The sequence below is a fragment of the Lithobates pipiens genome, unplaced genomic scaffold, assembly GCF_037356315.1.
Source record: "Lithobates pipiens isolate NorthernLeopardFrog02 unplaced genomic scaffold, aLitPip1_a1.2 Scaffold_13, whole genome shotgun sequence".
In the NCBI taxonomy this organism is placed as follows: Eukaryota; Metazoa; Chordata; class Amphibia; order Anura; family Ranidae; genus Lithobates; species Lithobates pipiens.
In genome coordinates, this window is record NW_027507718.1 from 327480746 (window position 1) to 327505662 (window position 24917).

The following is a 24917-nucleotide window of genomic DNA, read 5'->3' on the forward strand; positions in this document are numbered from 1 at the left end:
AATATATGCGTATTGCAATTTATTTACCTAAAATATATAGAAGATTACATATTGGCCTAAACTGAGGAAGAAATTTGTGTTTTTATATTTTTTGGGGGGATATTTATTAAATAAAGTAAAAAATATAGCTTTTTTCAAAATTGTAGCTCTTTTTTTGTTTATAGAGCAAAAAATAAAAACCAGAGATGTGATCAAATACTACCAAAAGAAAACTATATTTTTGGGAAAAAAAGAACATAAATGTTGTTTGGGTACAGCGTCGCATGACTGTGCAATTGTCGGTTAAATAGATGCAGTGCCATATCGCAAACAATGGTCTGGTCATTAATGGGGTGAATCCTTCTGGTCCTTAAGTGGTTAAATCAAGTTGGGAAAGGTTTCAATCTTTTTTTAAAGGCTACCTGGGCCTCCATTGGGGGGATTTGCTTTTACATTTTAACTTTGTGACAACAGTACAGGCTATGAGGAGGACAAGGATCTCTGGGTAACAGACACAAACATAGACTCTTCCTTACTCTACAAATATGTGTTTTTTTCCCTGTTTCTGTCCTTATTGGAGAGATTTCCTATCACTTCCTGTCCTTGTGACAACTGTTATAGGGGCAACAGACAATGCTAAAACTATTTTAGTGATTAAAAATAGAATACCTATTATCTTTTTTTCTGTTTTGTAGGTTTCTAGGAGATTGTGCTCACTTTCTATTCACTTCCTACACGGCCCCAAGGACAAAAATTGAGGGGTGCACCTAGTGGGTGCACAGATAGTAACAAACTACTGCCTGTATGCTAACCCATCCAATACCAGAAAAAACAACATTTTATCTTGAGGTAGAATGTGTATATATACACATATAGTAGAGAAAAAAAAGAGGTTACCATTGCTAACCTTCTTCTGAAAAAAGGCAGTCCCCTGGCTGTCTAGAGCAGTCATTGTGCAGGAGCAAACATAGAAATTAGGACAGTCAAAGTGCAGTCTGAACTGCATACTTGAGCGGTGTGTGAATGACTCATGACAGAATAAATTGAAGCTCTTAGGTCAGCATAACAACTTGAGACAGCTTTGGTAGCCTTTATGCTGTCCCAATATGGCTTCCTATAACATGTTTATTCTGTTTTTGTGAACATGAGGGGACAAATAATGCTATGAGAATATTTTTTGAAGAGGAAAACATAAGTCATTGGCTGAAATGCTCCTCCCTACCTTTTGCTCCGAAGTTTTCTTTTAGAGCTTCATAATGTTGACCTTTACCTATTTGTGTATTTGTTATACTTTTGTGTTATTATGTTGTGTTATGTTTGTGTTATTAAACCAAGGGAATAATAACTGAATCTATTACCAGTGGACTTAATAATTTCAAACAACACGGACGTATTAAATATGCGCACGTTAGAGACAAGTTGAGTAAAATAGATCTTTGGTGTAATCACATTTGCCATAAGTTACAGGAAAGAGAAGAATGTTGTTATGTCAATATATCTCAATTTAAAAAAAGCAAACACCAATAAGCTGCAGTCCTTACTGCATGACATTCAGCCGGGCTTAATATTTGTAACAAAGAGCAACCAAGGCAAGTGGGAGTGATTTAAAGATGAATTAAACAAGTGCAATAGTCATTGTATTCCATTGGGTAACAAGCATAAAAAAACTAATTAAAACCTATGTGGCTAATTACTAGTGTAAAAAATAAAAAATAAAAATCAATGATGAAAAAAAAAAAACAGGCCTTCAAAAAGTACAAAGTAGAAGGAACACCTTTGGCATTCCAGATTTACAATGAATTTTATAATAATTGCTTGGAACAGTTAGGACAGCTCAAATAGAATAAGAGAATAAGAGAAGCACATTGTTAGAGCAAGTAAAGCAAGTCACAAATTTAATATAAAAAGGTTACGAAAGAACGGGTAGGCTCCATAACCGATGAACAAGGGGAACTGGTCACAAATAACAGTGAAAAGGAAGATGTATTAAATATATTTTTCACTTCAGTTTTTACAGATTAAAAAGATCGGTTTGATAGTCTTAACAGTGATAATAATGATGTTTCACCAAAGGTACCTTTGTGGTTGACTGAAAACCAGGTATAAAACAGACTAGAGAAATTTCATTTAAACGAATCACCAGGTTCAGATGGTGTACACCCGTGAGTCCTCAGGGAACTTAGTTCAGTTAAAGCCAAGACACTATTTCTAATTTTTAAAGACAACATACTGACTGGAATGACAAACAAAGAAACTCCCCCCTCAATGGGACTTTGTAGGCAGTAGATAATGGAGTAACCAGAGTATAAAATATAACACATTTTATTTAATAAAGATTAAAATAGCAATCATTGTTACATTACTCAGTAAAAGCAATGGAAATTCACCATACAGAAAACAATGTACAATACTTTAGACTGAAATGGGACCCCAGGTGGGTCTTATATGGATAAGTATCTAATATACACAGGGTTCGCCCAACATTTTCCAACATGTTTCAGAGATACAAGGTACATTCCTTCATTAGGGGAAAATGAGAACATGTATAGTCATCTAAGAGTATAAATGAGAAAAAAAAATCTAAGTATACATATTGGACATTGTACAATAACGCATGATAAATTACAGATATGTCTTAATATAACATGGAAAACATTCAATACTCACAGTGTATGGTTACTTGGTAAAAAAGATTGGCAAAAAGACTGGCATTGTGTCCCGTAGATCCCCCTGTCACCCTGGCAGCCACTGATGTGCTGCCCGAGGGACCAAACCAGAAAAGATAGTATGGTTTCCTAGGACCGATGGAAAGGGAAATGATGGCTGCCTGGTAAGTGCTGTCTGGATCATGGGAAACAATCACTTACAAGGATTGCATACATTGCCTTAAAAAAGTATTCATACCCCTTGACCTTTTCCAAATTTTGTCATGTTACAACCAAAAAACTTAAATGTATTTTATTGGAATTTTATGTGATAGACCAACACAAAGTGGCACATAAATTTGAAGTGGAAGGAAAATGATAAATGGTTTTCAAACTTTTTTATAAATAAATATGTGAAAAGTGTGGCGTGCATTTGTATTCAGCCCCTCTGAATGAATACCTTGTAGAACCACCTTTTACTGCTATTAACAATAACAAGTATTTTTGGAAATGTCTCTACCAGCTTTTCACATCTAGAAAGTGACATTTTTGTCCATTCATCTTTGCAAAATAGCTCAAGCTCTGTCAGATTAGATGGAGAGTGTCTGTGAGCAGCAATTTTTAAGTCTTGCCACCGATTCTCAATTAGATTTAGGTCTGGACTTTGGCTCGGCCATTCTAACACATGACTATACTTTGATCTAAACCATTCCATTGTAGCTCTGGCTGTATGTTTAGGGTTGTTGTCCTGCTGCAAGGTGAACCTCCACCCCTGTCTCAATTCTTTTTCAGACTCTTAGGCCGCGTACACACGCGGGGACTGTTCGCCCAACTTTGTCCGTCAAACAGTTTCAGCAAACAGTCCGCTCAAAATTAGCATGGACGGACATGGCCACACACGACGAACGAACAGTTTGCTGAAACCGTGCGCGATGACGTGAACGGCACGTACGACGGGATGAAAAATACGACGTCCTATACACTGCATTATAACTTTCGGCGTGTAAATCCTTTCTGAGCATGCGCGGAACTTAGTTTGACGAACAAGCCTACACACGAGGGGACTGTTCGCTGAAACAAAGTTTCAGCGGACAGTTTTTCGGAAATTCCGAAAAACCTTGTTCAGCGGACTGTTCGCTGAAACTGTCCGCTGAAAGCCCACACACGAGCGGACTGTCCGCCGAAACACTGTTCAGCGGACAAAGTTGGGCGAACAGTGCCCGCGTGTGTACGCGGCCTTACAGGTTTTTTTCTAAGATTGCCCTGTATTTGGTTCCATTCATCTTCATATCAACTCTGGCCAGCTTCCCTGTCCCTGCTGAAGAAAAGAATCCCCCCAACATGATGCTGCTACCACCATGTTTCACAGTGGAGATAGTGTGTTCAGGGTAATGTGTTAGTTTTCAGCCACACATTGGGTTTTGCTTTGTGGAAATTTTCAAGGGGTATGAATACATTTTCAAGGCACTGTAAAGGCAGAATCAGTAAGTAAAAATAATATGATAGGGATGGGCTGGAAAATGACATGGGCACTACATACAGTATCTCACAAAAGTGAGTACACCCCTCACATTTTTGTAAATATTTTATTATAACTTTTCATGTGACCACTGAATAAATTACACTTTGCTACAAAGTAGTGAGTGTACAGCTTGTATAACAGTGTACATTTGCTGTCTCCTCAAAATAACTCAACACACAGCCATTGATATCTAGTACACCACTTAGAGAAAATGTCCAAATTGGGCCCCATTAGCCATTTTTCCTCCCCGGTGCCATTGACTTGTTAGAGTTACAAGGTTTCAGTGTGAATGGGGAGCAGGTGTGTTAAATTTGGTGTTATTCACTGGAAGTTCAACATGGCACCTCATGGCAAAGAACTCTGAGGATCTGAAAAAAAGAATTGTTGCTCTAAATAAAGATGGCCTAGGCTATAAGAAGATTGGCAAGACCCTGAACCTGAGCTGCAGCACGGTGGCCAAGACAATACAGCAGTTTAACAGGACAAGTTCCACTCAGAACAGGCCCTTGCCATAGTCGACCAAAGAAGTTGAGTACACGTGCTCAGAGTCATATCCAGAGGATGTCTTCGGGAAATAGAAGTATGAGTGCTGCCAGCATTGCTGCAGAGGTTGAAGGGGTGGAGGGTCAGCCTGTCAGTGCTCAGAACATAAGCCGTACACTGCATAAAATTTGTCTGCATGACTGTCGTCCCAGAAGGAAGCCTCTTCTAAAGATAATGCACAAGAAAGCCCACAAACAGTTTGCTGAAGACAAGCAGACTAAGGACATGGATTACTGGAACCATGTCCTGTGGTCTGATGGGACCAAGATAAACTTGTTTGGCTCAGATGGTGTCAAGCGTGTGTGGTGACAACCAGGTGAGGAGTACAAAGACAAGTGTGTCTTGCCTACAGTCAAGCATGGTGGAGGGATTGTCATGGTCTGAAGCTGCATGAGTGCTGCCAGCACTGGGGAGCTACAGTTCATTGAGGGCACCATGAATGTTAACATGTACTGTGACATACTGAAACAGAGTATGATCCCCTCCCTTAGGAGATTGGCCGCAGGGCAGTTTTGCAACATAATGACCCCAAACACACCTCCAAGAAGACCACTGCCTTGCTAAAGAAGCAGGTAAAGAAGAAGGTAAAGGTGATGGACTGGCCAAGCATGTCTCTAGAGCTAAACCCTATTGAGCATCTGTGGGGCATCCTCAAACAGAAGGTAGAGGAACTCAAGGTCTCCAACATCCACCAGCTCCATGATGTCATCCTGAAGGAGTGGTAGAGGACTCCAGTGGCAACCTGTGAAGCTCTAGTGAACTCTATGCCCAAGAGGGTTAAGGCAGTGCTGGAAAATAATGGTGGCCACACAAAATATTGATACACCTGAGACCTTGTAACACTAGTCGCATGACACCTTGTAACACGAGTCACTTGACCGGGGAGGGAAAATGGCTACTTGGGCCCAATTTGAACATGTTGGAAGGCTGGCCGCAGGCTAGCCTGAATTTGTAGGAGGAGTCTGAGGGCTTTAAATCCCTCCTCCTCCATCAGAGCCTTCGTCGGCTCATTTCTGGGTTGATGCACGTCACTTCCGTCTGCAGCTTGATATCGGTTCCTCTCTCGGGCACCATCGAGGGACCACTCGCTCGTCCCCCCTGTCACCCCCGGGGTTCTACCGGCTTCATAGAAGCCGCCCTGCCCGTCCTCCCTTGCAGCCATGTTCCGCACAGCTTCCTGGGGGACCATCCTCCACCCCTCCACTCAGCTCCTTCTGGCTAGTGTGCGGCCACCCCCTTCTCCCGGCGCTCATGCCGGGGGAGCGGGGGACCGTCCATCATCCCATCCTCCACCTCTCTCTGCTGTTCTTCTGGCCAGTGTGGCCCTCCCGCTGCTCCCGGCGCTCGTGCCGGGGGAAGCGGGGAGGCGTCTTTCATTGCTTCCTCCACCTCCTCATACAATTCCTTCTGGCCAGCGTGTGGCCCGCCGCTTCTCCCAGCGCTCGTGCCGAGGGGGAGCGGGGGGGCCATCCATATTTCCATCCCCCACCCTTCTCTGCAGTTTCTTCTGGCCTGCGTGTGGCCCGCCCGCTTCTCCCGGTGCTCATGCCAGGGGGGTGAGGTGTGTGTGTGTGGGGGGAGTCTGTCCTTCCAGCCTCCACCTTACAATCTCCCCACAGCCATACCTGGCCAGCGTGCAGCCACCCGCCTCTCCCGGAGCTCATGGGGGGTCCATCTTTCTATCCTACAAATTTCAGTAGTTTTAATCTGCGTCTTTCCTCTTGGTGGGGGGGAGGGGGAGGTGATCGGTCGACACCGGCTCCCCCTCTCCCCTCGCATGTGTGGAGTGCCGGCCGATTCTCTTGGTGGGGGAGGGGGAGGTGATCGGTCGCCACCGGCTCCCCCTCTCCCCTCGCATGTGCTGTGCACCCGCCGTTTCTCCCAGTGTGGGGGGGGGAATTGGCCGCCCGTCAGCTCCTCTCTCCCCATGCACTCTGCTTGCCTCTGGCCTCCGGGCAGTTCTGGGGCGGGAGGGGGAGGTCGGCATCTGTCCCCACATCCGTACGGCACACCTGGTGGGGGGTCAGTGTTCTGTCCCCTCCTGCTCCTCTCCTCTGGCTCCACCAGGAGGGGGGGGGGGGGGCGACGGTGCTCTGGGGGTGAACGGTCACTGTCATCTCTACTGCTGAGACAGAGGATGTCAGATCACCCACAGCTATCATTACTACGGCAGGTCTGTCAAGGTTGCTGCTGTCTTGTGAATTTGCTTCTTTGGTCTCATGTGTCGATCACAGCCTGAGTTCTGTCCAGGGTTCGGTCGTAAGCATTTTCTGTCCAGCATGTTCTGTCACAGCGTTTTCTGTTCTACATTTCGGTCATTACGTTTTCTGTCCAGCATTTTCTGTCACAGCGTTTTCTGTCATTGCCTTTCTGGCCAGTTTTCAGTGGTAGCGTCACCCTACACTCACCACTTGCCAGCCAGTTCACCTCCCGGGAACTCTCGCCATGCTCCATGGAGGGGATGCCCACACGATTCCCGGTTTTTCATGGGGGGCACTCACCCACCTGTTCACCTCCCGGTACTCTCGCCCCCCCGCACGTCCAGGCACCCATTTCAGTCTCGGGGGTTCATCACAGCGTTCGGCCCCAGGTTTCTATCTCTTCTTCTGTCATCACGTTCTGTCCAGGGGTTTCCATCATATTGGTCGGTCCAGCATTTCTGTCAGATCGTTCGGTCCAGTTTTTTCTGTCATATCATTCGGTCCAGCTTTTCTGTCATATCGTTCGGTCCAGCTTTTCTGTCATATCGTTCGGTCCAGCTTTTCTGTCATATCGTTCGGTCCAGCTTTCGTTCAGTCCAGCTTTTCTGTCATATCGTTCGGTCCAGCTTTTCTGTCATATCGTTCGGTCCAGCTTTTCTGTCATATCGTTTGGTCCAGCTTTTCTGTCATATCGTTCGGTCCAGCTGTTCTGTCATATCGTTTGGTCCAGCTGTTCTGTCATATCGTTCGGTCCAGCCTTTTTCCGGCATAGCGTTCTGTCCTGCTTTTCCATCATGGCAATTCTGTCGTAGCATTCTGTCCGGAATTTCTGACATAGCGTTCTGTCCGGCATTTCTGTCGTAGCGTTCTGTCCGGCATTTCTGTCGTAACGTTCTGTCCGGCATTTCTGTCATAGCGTTCTGTTCGGCATTTCTGTAGTAGCATTCTGTCTGGCATTTCTGTCGGATCCATACTGGCTGGGGTTTGTTTCATTTTGTTTGTCGTCCCATTTTCTCTCCCGTATAACACATGTCATACGATGCATGCTCATTTCTTTGCACTTGTACGTCTACCCACCACGGTTTGTGGGTACACTAGGCCGCAGGTTTGTTTGCTACCTGTCTGCTTTCTGTCATGGCGTTTTGTACTTAGCATGTCTGTTAGCCAGGGCTCATATCCTGGTCTGTCACGCCTATGGACCATACGGGCTGAGGTTTCGTTTTAATTGATTGTCGTTCCGCAATCTTCTTGCCCGCATACCATACGTCATACGTTGCTTGCCTTTCATCACACTTTGTACGTCTACCCACCACGGTCTGTGGGTACACTAGCCCTGAGGGTTGTTTGCTATCTGTCTTTGTTGTTCTGTCATAGCTTTTCCGTTCGTAGCTTCATTGTCGTTCGTAGTGTATGTTAGCTGGGGGCTCACTTTCAGGGTCTGTCACGTCTACGGACCCATACGGGCTGAGGTTTCGTTATTATTGATTGTTGTCCCACAATCTTCTCGCCCGTATACTGTACGTCATAAGTTGCGTGCTTATTTCTTCACTCTTGTACGTCTACCCACCACGGTCTATGGGTACACCAGCCCGGAGGGTTTGCTTGCTATCTGTGTCTGTTGTTCTGTCAGTGCTTTTCGTTCGTAATTTTCATGACACAGCTTTATGTTTGTAGTATGTCTGTTAGCTAGGGCTCACATCCAGGGTCCGTCTACGGACCCATACGGGCTGAGTTTTCGTTTTTAATTGATTGTCGCCCCACAATCTTCTCGCCCGTATACCATACCTCACACGTGCACGCTCACCATACCTTTACTGCTACCCACCACGGTCTGTGGGTACCTCAGCCCTGAGTGTTCGTTTTCAATTACCTGTCTTGGCGCTGCAGGTTGCTCGGGCTCGCTCACTACATACACTAGGGTTGTGTCAGCATTAGGTTCACATTCACGCGCTGTTGGTCTTGTCATTTCTGCATTTACATCCTCATACTTGTCAGGTACTTGGGGGTTATTGTTGGTTGTCTGTTCTCTTTTTGCTTGTTGTGTTTTCTCTGTTTGGGGCTTGGGGTGGGTTGCGGAGCAGGCCGGTGCACATTCATCCCGCTACCATCGCATGGGGGTTCAGTGCTTGGTAGCACCCCAATCTTTTGGGGTGGGACCATTCCATACTCTTAGCTCAGTTTATCGCCGAGGTACCCCATTCTCAGCCTCAGCTGGGGGGGCAGTATTCAGGTAGTTATCCTCAACTCTGTTACAACCTTTTCCATCCACCAGTGCGGTGCATGTTTCATGCAGGATTCTTCTACCCAGTTCATGCAGTTTCTATGCGCTCTTATTTGTTAGTCTGGATGGTGGTGTTCATAGCCCGTTAGGCTTCCACTGAGGTTTCAGCTGCAGCTCCTGTTCTTCTCAGTGCGCCTTCAGTTGATATTGGTATTTTTTCACAGTGGCTTGTAGTACTGGGGGCAGTGTGGTCTCGGGCATCAATCTGGCCATGGTTCTTATCCAGTTTGTGCAGTGGGCTTCTTACAAGGCGGAATGGTCTCATAGGTTCATGTTCATGGCTTTTGCCGGGTATTGCAATGGCAATTTGGCCTCATCTGCCAATTCTATGTAGTATCTATCAGGTAACCAGTTTTCAGGACCTACACACTCCTGTCAATCTGTCCATTTTTGCGACTCACCCTCTCTATCCATCAAGGGAGGGAAGTCGGGTATGTTCTCTTTGGCACGGCTACCAGTTACCGACCAGGTTTACGTGGTGTTTCGGACTTGCTGTGTCCTTCCCTTGGCAGTTCCCAGTTAGTGCTCTAGGTAGTTTCTCTCTTACTGCTTACAACTTCCCCTTCATCGGTATAGATGAGTAGCTAGGGGTTTGTGGTCATATTTCCGTACCTTAGCCTTGGTGTCGGGTAAAGTAAGTTGGCCTTCTCTGCATCATTCCTTGGGTTTGCGCTTTCTCCATCCTCTCACTACAAACAGTTTGTTCTCATGTCCAGGTTACTTGCCAAACCAGGCTGGTATCCTAACCCCTTTCTGTTATTCATCGGGTTCCTGGGCAATCTTTTTTAGGTCCCGCAGGGGGTCCTTTCTTTACATCAGGTTCATGGGGCGCTGGAGATCCTCCATGTTAGCAGCGACATACGTAACCCCCCCTTTTCTGTAGTCAGCCGGGCATTCGCATTTTCCGGTCTAAACGGTTGTTGCGGGCCTTCTTTGTAGCTTTCACATAACACCTACTTTGTGTCTTTTTGCCCTGTTTTAGGCATACTGTCCAGCCAGGCCAAGGCACACCTCAGGCCTTGGTAGTTAGGGTCATCGTATTTCCGAATGAAGACTCTGACTACAAGTTGGAAGGCTGGCCGCAGAATTTGTAGGAGGAGTCTGAGGGCTTTAAACCCCTCCTCCTCCATCAGAGCCATCGTCGGCTCATTTCTGGGTTCCCACCCACCCGTTCCCCCATTGCTTTCATCATTTTATTTACATTTCATACATTTTCATTCAGGGTATGCCCTCTTTTAGGCATACTGTCCAACCAGGCCAAGGCACACCTCAGGCCTTGGTAGTTAGGGTCATCGTATTTCCGAATGAAGACTACAATTTCACTTAGGTGCGTACTCACTTTTGTTGCCAGCGGTTTAGACATTAATGGCTGTGTATTTAATGCATGGAATGCATTAAGATGAAAAAACTTCTGACTTCACAACTCCTTTAATTTAAGATATATTGCTTGTTTGAATAAACTGTTTTTATTCTTTAAAAGCTAGCTTAAGATACACAGATGTGGGTAGAAGGTTTGCAGGACTGTGTTAAGGAAAATGGAAACGTTGTCCTATATTTCTTTCTATAAGAGTCTAGATGACGAGTTTGTTCTCATGTATGTGTTTGATTTATTATCTTTATGACCAATAAAACCTATGGGAGCCAGTGAAGGTTTACCAGAGTTTCCTTAGTGTGACATTCTTCTAAAAAAAAGGAAAAAGAACCCACTTTTCACAGCAGCTGCAAGCTCACATTTTATTTTGTTTCAACCTGCCTAATCATACAATATCCATTCTTAACTGATACAAATATAAAGATGTGATACTCTTTTGTCCATACACAATATTTTTATTATTTTTGTTTTGTAGTATACTTTTATTTTGTTGGTCCTAATAGGGATGAAAGAGGGGAAAAAAACATAAAATGCCTGCATTTTTCCAATCTTCTGTGTAATGCAGTAATAGATTTAGTCACTCACAGATTCAGCACTAGGACTAAGTAGTGTTATAACAGACCCATTATAAAGCACTGCATTGGACCTTACATGTATGTTTAGCCAAATATACAGTATATATATTTATTTTTATTTTATTTTTTTCAAAAGATTGCAGAATTAATTTAATTATATTCAGTTTAGATTTCTCTCTGTGCATGCTCTAGGCAGATTATGATTGTACATGCCACAATGAATATTGTCACTGAGGTAGAAACTGATGGGAAATCCAAAGCCTTAAGCCTGGTACACGTGATGAGATTATCGGACAAACTGTTTTTTTTGGGGTTTTTTTCATGCTAGTCTCCATATCAAAAAATGAAGAGGTTACGAAAATGGAAAATTGTATCAAATACTTACTGTAATTTTCCTATCCTATCCCAATACATGGCAGCATACATATGATAGAGCTCCGCCCCTATATCCACCCATAGGACCTGTTTAGCTCTATAAAAGTCTGACTGAGAGCTACCTCCCCCATTCTCCATATAAAGCATAAAGATCAGAGGGAGGGTTTGTATGCTGCCATGTATTGGCATCAGGAAAAGAAAATTACGGTAAGTATTTAATACAATTTTCCATTTTCCTAACACCAACATGGCAGCATACATATGATAAACAATGAGCTTTTGAGAGGGAGGGTTTAATGCTGCAAAATTAGTCTTTATTGAACAATAGACATTGTAACTTGGATAGTTTTCTGTAGTAAGAGCTGTTGGATCCACCCTCTAGTGTTAGGAATGTGTGATGGGATGACCAGCTAGCCGCTTTGCATACTGTCTCCAGAGACACTCCTGCTCGTGCTTCCCAAGAAGAAGACATCGCCCTGGTTAAGTGAGCTCTAACCACCTCTGGAGGGTCCTTCCCAGCTGCTCTATATGCCGGGTGAATAGTGTTTACAATCCAGGCTGAGATAGTTCTGGTCGAGGCCTCTTTTCCCTAAATTTTCCAGAAGGTATAATAAAAAGTCTGTCAGAACGTCTGACTGAAGAAATAGCCTGGAGATAGGCTTTGAGGACTTTGGGAATGACCAACTCATGCAGGCCAGCATCTGCTTTTGCTGGGAAGACTGGGAGCACCCATTCATTGGAGAGGTGAAATATTGGGACAAAGAGATCCAATGGTCTTAGCACAACCCTCTCTGGGAAGAATATGATATAAGGTTCGGCTGCTCCCGATGAAGTTATGGTTATTAGGAATGCTGTTTTTAAGGTGATATCCCATAGTAAACAGTCTTCCATGGGATTACAAGGAAGGTTTGCTAGAAAATCGAGGACTACTGCCAGGTCCCATTGAGGGAACCTATTTCTCTTGGGAGGGCATAGTCTAAGTACCGCTTTAATGAAGCATTTCACCAACTAGTTTGCTGCCCATTTCTTTTGGGTAAAAGCCGAAATGGTTAAAATCTGCACCTTAAGCAAACTTAGGCTGAGCCCCAAATCCAATCCGGTTTGTAGGAAAGTCAGGATTTGAGACACATTCGGATCACTAGGGTCAAACGGACATCTGGCTGCAAAGCTTGTAAATCTATCCCATATTCTGGAGTATATGGCATTGGTTGAGCCCTTTCTGGAATTTTGTAAAGTCCTAATAACCTTTGGAGAACATCCTAACTCTTGCAACCCCTGCCTTTCAATCTCAAGGCCGCTAAGGCCAGTCGTGAAGGTTGTGGATGTAGGATATCTCCTTGTGACAGGAGATGAGGAGTCACCGGCAGAGTGATCGTGGGCACATGTTGAGATCCATTGCCAGAGAGAACCATGGCCTGTGAAGCCAGTAGGGTAGTATTGCAATGACTGTCAGATTATGTGCCAATAATCTCTTCAGGAATTTCAGGATTGGAGAAATTGGAGGGAAGCCATAGGCCAGTTGTGCAATCCAAGAATGGGTCAAGGCGTCCGTCCCCTCCACTAATGGATGAGGGTTGCATGAGAGGAACCGGCACACCTTTTAGTTGATTGATAAGGCAATATCCAATTGCAGACACCCCCACTTGTTAATGATCTGTTTGAACACTTCGGGATGAAGGGACCATTCATTGGGATCCTTGAATTGTCTGGATAGATGATCCACTTCCAATTCTGACAGCCTGGAAGATATTTGGCCCTCAAATCTGGGCCATATCTCTGTGCCAATGTCATGATTGGTTCCACCTTTCTCAAGAGGGATTGGTTATGTGTCCAGCCTTGTCACTGTATATAGGACACTGCTGCCATGTTGTCCAGATGGAGCTGGACTAGGCGACCCTGTATGTGAGGCAGCAAGGTGACCAACGCCATGAATGCTGCTCAAAGTTATAGAATATTGGAAACTAGGCCCTGAGTGAAAAATGCCCATCTGCCTTGGATCTTGAATTGTTTGCTGGTGGCGCCTCACCCTACTGTGCTTGATAAGGGTCTGTCTACAGTACCTCACATTTTTGTAAATATTTTATTATATATTTTCATGTGACAACACTGAAAAAAGGAAACTTTGCTACAATTGAAAGTAGTGAGTGTACAGTTTGTATAATGCCGTGTACACACGATCGGAAATTTGGCCAGCAAAAGACTGATGAGATCTTTTCGTCGAAAAATGTGACCATGTGTATGCTCCATCAGAATTTTGCTGGCTGAATTTCCACCAGAAAAAGATTGAGAGCATGTTCTTAATTTTTCAGACGGAAAAATACAATGCAATGCAATTCCAATGCGCAAAAACTCACACATGCTCAGATTCAACTACGAGATGGAAGCTATTGGGTACTGGTATTGAACTTCCTTTTTCTAGTCCCATCATACGTGTTGTACTTGACCGCATTCTTGACGGACGGCATTTGGTGTGACCGTGTGTATGCAAGAAATCCTGTCGGAATTCCGTCAGGAAAACGATCAGATCTTTTTCCTACCCAATTTCCGATCGTGTGTACGCTGCATAACAGTGTAGATTCGCTATCCCCTCAAAATAACTCAACACACAGCCATTTATGTCTAATCTGCTGGCAACAAAAGTAAGTAAACCCCTAAGTGAAAATGTCTTAATTGGGCCCAAAGTGTCAATATTTTGTGTGGCCACCATTATTTTCCAGCACTGCAATAACCCTCTTGGGCATGGAGTTCACCAGAGCTTCACAGGTTGCCACTGGAGTCCTCTTCCACTCCTCCATGATGACATCACAGAGCTGGTGGATGTTAGAGACCCTGCACTCCTCCCCCTTCCATTTGGGGATGTCTCACAGATGCTCAATAGGCTTTAGGTCTGGAGACATGCTTGGCTATGCTTGGCTATTTCATCACCTTTACCCTCAGTTTCTTTAGCAAGGCAGTGGTTGTCTTGGAGGGGTGTTTGGGGTCGTTATCATGTTGGAATACTGCCCTGCGGCCCAGTCTCTGAAGGGAGGGGATTGTGTTCTGCTTCAGTATATCACAGTACATGTTGACATTCATGGTTCCCTCAATGAACTGTAGCTCCTCAGTGTCGGCAGCACTCATGCAGCCCCAGACCATGACACTCCCACCACCATGCTTGACTGTAGGCAAGACAGAGTTGTCTTTGACACCATCTGAACAAAATACGTTTACCTTGTTCTCATCAAACCACAGGACATGGTTCCAGTAATCCATGTCCTTAGTCTGCTTGTCTTCAGCAAACTGTTTGCGGGCTTTCTTGTGCCTCATCTTTAGAAGAGGCTTCCTTCTGGGACGACAGCCATGCAGACCAATTTGATGCAGTGTGCGGCGTATGGCCTGAGCACTGAAAGGCTGACCACCAACTCCTTCAAACTCTGCAGCAATACTGGCAGCACTCATATGTCTATATGCTAAAGACAATCTCTGGATATGATGCTGAGCATGTGCACTCAACTTCTTTCTTTGACCATGGCGAGGCCTGTTCTGAGTGGAACATGTTCTGTGAAACTGCTGTATGGTCTTGGCCACTGTGCTGCAGCTCAGTTTCAGGGTTTTGGCAATCTTCCTATAGCCTAGCTTTATGTAGACCAACAATTAATTTTTTCAGATCCTCAGAGAATTCTTTGCCATGAGGTACCATGTTGAACTTCCAGTGTCCAGTATGAGAGTTAGAGTGATAACACCAAATTTAACACACCTACTCCCCATTCACATCTGAGACATTGTAACAGTAACGAGTCACATGGCACTGGGGAGAGAAAATGTCTAACTGGGCCCAATTTGGACATTTTCACTTAGGGATGTACTCACTTTTGTTGCCAGCAGTTTAGACAATAATGAGTTATTTTGAGGGGAGAGCAAATTTACACTTATACAAGCTGTACACTCACTACTTTACATTGGGGGTTATTTATGAAAGGCAAATCCACTTTGCACTGTAAGTGTACTGAAAGTGAACTTAGAAGTGTAGACACTCTAAATCTAAGGGTAGATCTGAAATGAGTGGGATTTCAGCTGATTTTATCATCCAAACGGGTGCAAGCTAAAATGCGTTTTTTTTTATTGCCTTGCATGTCCCCCTTCGGATCTACAGTGACTTTGCTTTCTAGTGCACTTTCAGTATACTTTCTAGTGCACTTGCAGTGCATAGTGGATTTTCCTTTAGTAAATAAACCCCATTGCATCAAAGTGTCATTTATTCAGTGTTGTCACATGAAAAGAAATGATAAAATATTTACAAAAATGTAAGGGATGTACTCACTTTTTTGAGATACTGTAGTATAGATCATGGGAATCCCCAGCTGCTTTGTTTACAAATGTTAAAAAAAAAAAAGTTTAAAATAATAGGCCAAAACTGTCATTTACCAACAATTTAAACAGTATTTTTTTCTTTGTAAATGTCAGTTTTTCTGCAGTAGGCTGTATACATCGTACATATGTACCACTTCAAAGGCAGGTTAGTAAGGACATCACCCAGGCTTGCTACTTAAAGGGATTTTACATTTTAATGTTTCACTTTAAACATTATTAAAATTGGTGCTCCCAGCCAAACAGAATTTTCAGATTAATCACCCGAGCTTTTGTGAAGTTTGTCGAAACTGCCTTAAACTGAACCCAGATATTTTCCGCTCATCCCTACTGTTCAGGACATAGTGGTGTGCAATGAGAAAATTGCAGCTTTTTAAAATCTGAAGAGTGATTTGCAATGTACCGGTGGGATGGAAACATTAGGAAGGTTTTTGAAAAAATGCAGAAAGACTTTTAAGAGTTGAATTTAGGGGTTGTTATTATTAAATGGACCATCTAACCAATGATGATTATTATTATTATTATACAGGATTTATATAGCGCAGACAGTTTACGCAGCGCTTTACAACATTAGGGTAGACATTACAATACAATACAATTCAAGACAGGGGGAATCAGAGGGCCCTGCTCGTTAGAGCTTACAATCTAAGAGGGAGGATCAAGTTATACAAAGGGTAATAGCTGTGGGGGATGAGCTAATGGAGAAAATAGTGCAGTTGTTAGATGGAGGCAGGATAGGCTTCTCTGAAGAGGAAAGTTTTCAGGGATCACCTAAAAGTGGATACATTTGTAGACATTCTGACAGATTGGGGTAGTGGGTTCCAGAGGATGGGCGAGCCTCGGGAGAAGTCCTGGAGGCGGATATGGGAGGAGGTGATGAGGGAGCTAGAGAGCAGGAGGTCTTGGGAGGAACGAAGTGGGCGATTCGGTTGGTATTTTGAGACTAGCCTAGTGATGTAGCTGGGGGCAGAGTTGTGGATGGCTTTGTAAGTAAGTGTTAGTATTTTTAATTTAATTTGTTGGGCAAGTGGCAGCCAGTGGAGGGATTGGCAGAGAAGGGTAGCAGACACGGTGCGGTTTTGTAAGGTGTATGAGTCTTGCAGCAGCATTCATGATGAACTGAAGGGGAGATAGTCTATATAAAGGTGACCCCATGAGGAGGGAGTTGCAGTAGTCAAGGCGAGAGATAACCAGAGAGTGAATCAGGAGCTTTGTGGTTTCATTGATTAGAAAGGGGCGTAGTTTAGAGATGTTTCGGAGGTTGAGGCGGCAAACTTTGGAAAGTGATTGGATGTGGGGCTGAAAGGAGAGTTCAAAGTCTAGGATAACACCTAGCGCCCTGACATGTGGGGATGGGTGGATGGTTGTGCCATGACTCTTGACAGAGAAGTCAGGGGAAGAGGCACGTGGGGGAGGAAATATTATAGGTTCGGTTTTGGACAAGTTGAGTTTGAGGAAGTGTTGTGACATCCATATAGATATGTCTGTTAGTAAGTTGGTGATGCGTGAGGAGACTGATGGAGTGAGTTGAGGGGTAGAGAGATATATTTGTGTTTCATCAGCATAAAAATGATATTGAAAGCCATGAGTGGCTATCAGCTGACCCAGGGAAGAGGTGTAGATTGAAAATAAAAGAGGTCCAAGAACAGAACCTTGGGGGACTGAGTGAGTGAGTGAGTGAAATATTTGTATAGCGCACAACGCGAACTGAATCGCCTCAAGGCGCTGTGAAGAGCTTAGTTGTTCAACTTCTAGAAGAGGAAGGTGACTCCGACAGAGAAGGGAAGAGGAGTAGAGGAAGTAGAATTGTAAGTGACACCGAAGGTGCGATGGGATAGGTAGGAAGAGAGCCACTGAAGAGCACAGTCACGGAGACCAAGGGAGTAAAGTTTTTTGAGGAGGAGAGGGGGGTCAACCATGTCAAAGGCAGCTGAAAGGTCCAGAAGTAGGAGTACAGAATAGTGTCCATTGGTTTTTGCAGTTAGTAGGTCATTTGTGAGTTTTAAAAGAGCAGTTTCTGTTGAGTGTTGAGGGCGAAATCCAGATTGAAGGGTATTAAGAAGGTTGTTTTTAATGAGGTAGTCGCTCAGTTGGTTGTAAACCAGGCGTTCAAGGAGTTTAGAGGAAAATGGGAGCAAGGAGATAGGGCTGAGGTTGTTAAGATTGGTAGGGTCCAAGGATGGCTTTTTAAGTATGAGGTGACCAATGCATGTTTTAGAGCATTGGGGAAAATGCCAGAGGTGAGGGAGAGATGTAGGATAGAGTCAGATGGCGACCATAGTGTTTGAGAGGGAATAGAATCCAGGGGGCAGGTGGTTAGGTGGGCATTAGAAAGCAGTTTAGCAGCTTCGTCTGTAGTAGCAGTTTTGAATAAGGGGAGCGTTGAGAGTACCTGTTGTAGTGGGGTCTTAACTGGGGGAGATACCTGTAGAGTGGAGATTTCATCACGGATTGTATCAATCTTGTTTTTGAAGTGATTAGCAATCTCCTGGGCAGTGAGTGAGTCAGTGGGTGGAGGCAGTGGAGGATGGAGTAGAGAGTTGAAGGTAGAGAAGAGTTTACTGGGACTGGACGAGAAGGTGTTAATAAGAGTTGTAAAGTAGGTCTGCTTGGCAGTGTGGAGGAAAGAGTAGTATTTTTGGAGGGCAGATTTGTATTGGTTGAAGTCTTTGAGAGACTTGGTCTTGTGCCACAGATGCTCAGGAGCGCGACTACGTTTTTTGAGAATTCTAGTGTCATCTGTTTGCCAGGGTTGTAGGGGTCGAGGCCTGATTCTGCGTGTAGTGAGGGGAGCGAGCTTGTCCAGGGTGGAGGACAGGGATTTATTGCAGATGGAAGTTGCTTGGTTGGGGCATGACAGGGGAGAGATTTTGTAATAGAGGATGGTCGGCAGCAGAATAGAGGAGAGAAGAGTTGAAGTTGTGAAAGTTTCTACGGGTGATGGTTAGGCGATTGTAGGGAAAGGTGTTGGAAGACAGGGAGAGAGAGAAACTAATTAGGTGATGGTCGGAAAGAGGAAAAGGATTATTTGAGAAGTTGCATGGAGTGCAAAGTTAAGAGAATACAAGGTCAAGGGTGTTGCCGTCAGAATGAGTAGAAGCCTGTACCCATTGCTTCAGGTCAAATGAAGAGGTTAGACTAAGAAGTTTAGAAATAGCAGGAGTGTTTGTATTAGCAGGGATGTTGAAATCACCGAGAAGGATTGTGGGAATTTCTGAAGACAGAAAGTTGGGTAGCCAGGTCGAGAACTCATCAAGGAAAGTTGATAATAGTCCAGGGGGCCAGTAGATCACAGCAATTCTTAGGGAAGTAGGAGAGAATAGATGTATAAAGTGAGCTTCAAATTATGAGAGGGAAAGAGAGGGAGGGGAGTGAATAACCTGGAAGGTGCATTGGGGGGATAGGAGGAGTCCCACTCCATCTCCCTTGCATCCATTAGGCCTAGGGGAGTGAGTCCAGTGAAGGCCACCCTGGGAGAGGGAAGCAGGAGAAGGAGTATCCGATTTGTGGAGCCAGGTTTCTGTGAGAGCAAGTAGATTAAAGGAATTCATGACAAAGAGGTCGTGAACAGCAGTGAGTTTGTTGCAGACAGAGCGAGCATTCCAGAGGGCGCAGGAGAGGGGGAAGCTGGTGTTGGGTAGAAGAGGAACGGAGACTTAATTGCTTAGATTGCGACTACTGCCAGAGGGTGTAGGGTGATGGGTGTGTTGGGTTCACTAAAATAAGGGAGGCCCAGGGTTAGGGGAAATATCTCCAGCGGTTAGGAGAAGTAGAAATGTAAGGGAGGTAATATGAGAGTACGATTTGTTTGAGGGGACATGCTTCAGTACCCTGGGGTTTTTTTTAAAAAAGTGGGCTAAAGCCCCATACACACTATCAGTTTTTCTGCTGAGTTTTTCCTTCAGGTTTACCAAAACCATGTAGTGCAAGGGCCTGCCTGATTGCATACACATTGAAACTCCTAAGGTTTGACCTCATATTATATGGTTTTGGTAAATCTGAAGGAAAAACTCAGCAGAAAAACTGATAGTGTGTATGGGGCTTTAGAGTTGGAAAGAGGTGATGAGTGCAGTAGTAAGGAGAGGGGAGAAGTGATGGCGATATGTTTCAGATTGTGGGGTGGAGCAGGGGGGTGAAGAAAGGGGAGTTTGAGGAGCGAGGCTGCAATTGTGAAAAGGAGGAGAGGTAAAGAGTGCATGTTTCAGAGAGGAATGTGAGATATTTTGGAAATGAGGTCACCTGCAGTTTGCTTTGTGCAAATCGCTGAAGTGCAAGAGCAGAAGTGCCACTTATTTAAAGAACCCCATTCTTTGGAAGAACCCCCTGTATGTGCAGCCCCATGTATGTGCTCCCCCTTAAAGAAGGCCTTTTTTTTATACTGTGTTGGGTGTGGGTTGAATCTGGCAATTAATCAATCAGGAGGTAATATTGGGCACACAGCTAGCAGAGCAAATCTTTTCACATCGCATTCAAATTGAAAGAGGAGCGTAAGGCCAAAATTGTAAAGATAAGACAAGCCATAATTTAGGTAAGACTTAATAGCTAAATAAACATTGAAATAATGTGAGCATGGCTACAGATTGAGATTAAAACAGCAGTGACAAACAGATTTACCTAATAAGCATGTGAGTAGTAGAGTCAGTGTTCAGTTTGAAGTAGATGGGGGTATAAATGCAGATTTACCTAATAAGCATGTGAGTAGTAGAGTCAGTGTTCAGTTTGAAGTAGATAGGGGTATAAATGCAGATTTACCTAAAAAGCATGTGAGTAGTAGAGTCAGTGTTCAGTTTGAAGTAGATGGGGGTATAAACGCAGATTTACCTAATAAGCATGTGAGTAGTAGATGAGGTGAGGTGAGTAGATGATAAAGTGGCACTGGTGGGCACTGATCAAGGGGCACTGATAGGCAGCACAGAGGGGTGGCACTGATGATGAGGCACTGATAGGTGGCACTGGTGGGCACCGGTTAGCAGTACTGATGGACACTGATGGATGCCACTGGTGGGCACTGATTAGCATTACTGCGGGGCACTAATTAGCGGCACTGGAGGGCACTGATTAGCAACACTGCTGTGCACTGTGTGAGGCTGATGTCTTTCTAACAGAAGCCGATTAATGGCTTTCTTCCTTTCGTCATGCTTACAGCGTAAGGGATAAAAAGCCAATAACTAGCTTCTGTTTACAATTTGTGATCAGCTGTCATTGTCTGAGAGCATATCACGTGGTAAAGGATCTGCTGTGATTGGCTCTTTACCAGATCTGTATTCAGCCGAGTCCCAAGGACTCAACGATCACAGAGGGCAGTTTGAGAATGGGAGGACGTCCATGTACGCCCTCCCGGCATTTTAAGCTGCAGCCGTCTTTTTGCTACAGCGCAGAGGGCAAGTAGTTAAAAAAATTCTGCCCAAAATATACTGACCATGGCCTTTGACCCTGAGCATAATCTTTGACTCTGACCATGACGTTTGACCCTTACTTGACCCAAACACTAACCCTGGCCCTGACCTATTTCAAACCCTGATTCCTATAGGGAGTGTTTTTTGAAGCACCTGATTAGAGCCATAGGCTCTAATATGCTTCAAAATAGGCCAATTTTGTGACCATAGCGAATTAATTTTAGCTGTTTTCACACTACAGTGCTGCCTCGCGAATCAGGAGACAGGTGAGTGAGACCTGTTTCCAGATTGGCCAAAGCACCAGGCGATCCTATTGTCGAAGAGGAGACACTGGAGCCAGACCCACCGCTGCCCAGAGGACACAGCCAGCGAGGAGAGGCGGACACAGCCAGCCCGCCCATCGCATTGTTAGTGATGGACCTGGGGGGTTAGAGGGCTGACAGTGCCACTAGTCCCACGGCTGCCCCTGCAGCGGGGGGTGCATCAATGTTGCATCGCCCAGAGGGAGGGGTAATGATGGTTTTTGCCGCTCCCCCAGAAGAAAAGTCCACCAGTCACCACTGTTGAACAGCTGAGGAGACTGGAATTAACCCCAGCCGGGGAAGACAATTTTAGAGCTGGAAAAAGATCTTAACTGGAGGTGAGTGAAGTAGTGAAAAGTGGTGGGAGCCAATGCACAATTGTATTAACTGAAATCCACAAGGGTAAAGGTTGAAAAAACATCAGGATAGGAGAAGCACATTTAAAGGGAAAAATATTTGAAATAAGAAAAGCACTACTAATTGAACTATAGTCATCTGGGACTGTCAGATTTATTTTATTTTATTATACACGAGAGAGTTTGTCACTGAATAATGAAAGCAGTTTTGTGGTTGTGGTCTGCTTTAAATAAAATATAAATATAAATAAATAATATAAATATATAATGTTTGGGGGTTCTAAGTAATTTTGTAGGAAAACATACACATTTTTACACATATCCAAAAGTGTCAGAAAAAAGCCTGGAGGTCAAGTGGAAAAGGGAAGAAGCTGATATTTAGTAATACCAAGCTTTTTTCTTTAAAGGTTCATCCATTTTAAACAATGTACATGAAAATAATAATATAATATTTCAATTAACTACTATGCCTTTAATCAGTGCCACCTTATCAATACCCATAAGTACCGCCTTATCAGTGACCATCAGTGCAGCCTATCGGTGCCCATCAGTGCAGCCTATCAGTGCCCATCAGTGTACATCAATGAAGGAGAAAAATTACTTGTTTGCAAAATGAATTAACACAATATAAAACGGTTTTGTATTTTTTTTTTTAATCGGTCTTTTTACATTTTATTAACAAAAAATGAAAAACCCAGAGGTGATCAAATACCACCAAAAGAAAGCTCTATTTGTGAGAAAAAAATTATAAAAATCTCATTTGGGTACAGTGTTGTATGCAATTGTTATTGAAAGAGTGACAGTGCTAAAAGCTGAAAATTGGCCTGGGCAGGAGGGGGGTTTAGGTGCCCAGTAAGCAAGTGGTTAAATCATTGTCATATTCCTGATCTTCAAAACACTCGGCTACAAATCTAACATTTCTTAGATCGCAAATTCACAATTTGAAGCTGGGTTATACTTTTGTGCTCTTTACAAAGATCAATAACATACAGTATTCCTCAGTGCCCAATTTGTAGCATCTGCAGTTTATCTATTACTGTCAATTCAATCTCAAAAATCTCAGAAGGAATCAGATTGCTATTGTAATACCTTATACAACCAAATAATTCTTTTTGCATGCTTTCCAAGCTAGGAATTTGTTTATTATTCTAACACTTTTACCTGGATTCCTGTATTCATGTACACATTCCATTCCATTTTCTACATTGTTGGTCAGTGGAATGTCAAATCTTTGCTGGTACTAGAAACAATCCCCCAGCATTGGTGTCACTGGGCTGCAAAAGTAACCAAGAATTGGTGTCAGAGAGATAAACAATCCATTAATGTTGTTAGAGGTCGTTTTCATTAGTATCAGCGAGAGTTCCATTAAAAAACTTGGCGTTCAGTGGATTACTTAACCTGTCAATCCCTCCCTGCTTCCCACCCATATGCTTTTTGTCCAGCCATCCCCTATCATTAATAAATTTGCTGGATTTCTCATCCCCTCCTGTTCAGGAGAGATATCCTAAATCAGGGGTCATCAACCTTTTTCCACTTAAGGGCCCGATTCAATGTATGTGAATGCATGAAGGGCCGCATTCACTTGCTAATAAATGACGATAATAATAATTCTAACATAGTAATAATAATAGTATAGGTTTACCTCACTTTGAAGTGCTTCACTAATACAAAGCCAGTTCATCCTGAGGGAGCATATGGCTGGGGATTTGTATTTTAGTGCCCCCCACCCTCATCCTGGCACCCAAGGGTGGCTGAAGCCAGCCCCACCAACCAGCATGGTCTGGAGATGGGGTTCCTGTCCCTAGGGAAAATGGGATCCCTGTCCCTAGGGGAGATGGGAGTGCAGTAGACAGTTCCGTCCCACAGGGGTGATGGGGTCCCTGTCTCCAGGGGAGAAGGGGTCCCTGTCCCCAATTAAGAATGGGTCCCTAATAGTGTCCCCCCCATTGCAGTGTCCTTTGTCCCCCTTCACATAACTCCATAGTGTCCTTCCCCCCTTCCCCCATAGAAAGTTTCCTGTGACCCACAAAGCAGTGTCCTCTGTCCCTTGCACTCCCCACTGTAGTGTCCTCTGCCCCCATAGTGCCCTCTGTCTGAATAGTGTAGTCTGTCCTCTGCCCTCATAGTGCCCTCTGCCCTCATAGTTCCCTCTGCCCCCATAGTGACCTCTGCCCTCAAAGTGCCCTCTACCCCATAGTGTTCTCTGCCCTCATAGTGCCCTCTTCCCTCACAGTGACCTCTGCCCCCATAGTGCGCTCTGTCCCATAGTGTCCTCTGCCCCATAGTTCCCTCTGTCCTCATTGTGCCCCCTGCCCTCATAGTGCCCTCTATCCCAATAGTGTCCCCCATAGTGTACTCTGCTCCATAGTGTCCTCTGCTCCCATAGTGTTTCTGCCCCCATAGTGCCCTCTGCCTCCAGCACCCATAGTGCCCTCTGCCCCATAGTGTCCTCCACCCCATAGTGTACTCTGCAGCCATAGTGTTCAGTGTCCTCTGCCCCCATAGTGACCCCCATAGTGCCCTCTGACCCTTGTCCCTATTGTGTCCTCTGCACCCCACTCCACAAACAGACAATCACACACTGTGAAGGTATAACTCTCCTACCTTACACAGGTGTAGAGCAGAGATACAAGCAGCTGGTATCACAGGCTCAATGGGGCGGGAACTGCTGAAGTAAACTTTTTACATTAACTGACTGGTGATTGGTTGCTATGATCGCCCAGCAACCAATCACCTTCTGTTTAATGTAAAAAAGTTAACTTCAGTGGTTCCTGCCCCCATCCAGCCCTGTAATATAGGCTGATCATTGCTGTGCTATTAATAGGACAGTGGTGAACATGACTGTGGGCTGTGTGCCTGTGAATTAATCATGGGCACTGACGGGTCGGACAACTAGTGGTGGCAGGCCGGGTGTGGCCCGCTGGCCGCAGGTTGCTGACCTCTGCCCTAAATGATAAACAAACAATTAATGACCACACTCCGAATGTGTACAACTCAAAAACAATTCAATAAACAAATAAAGT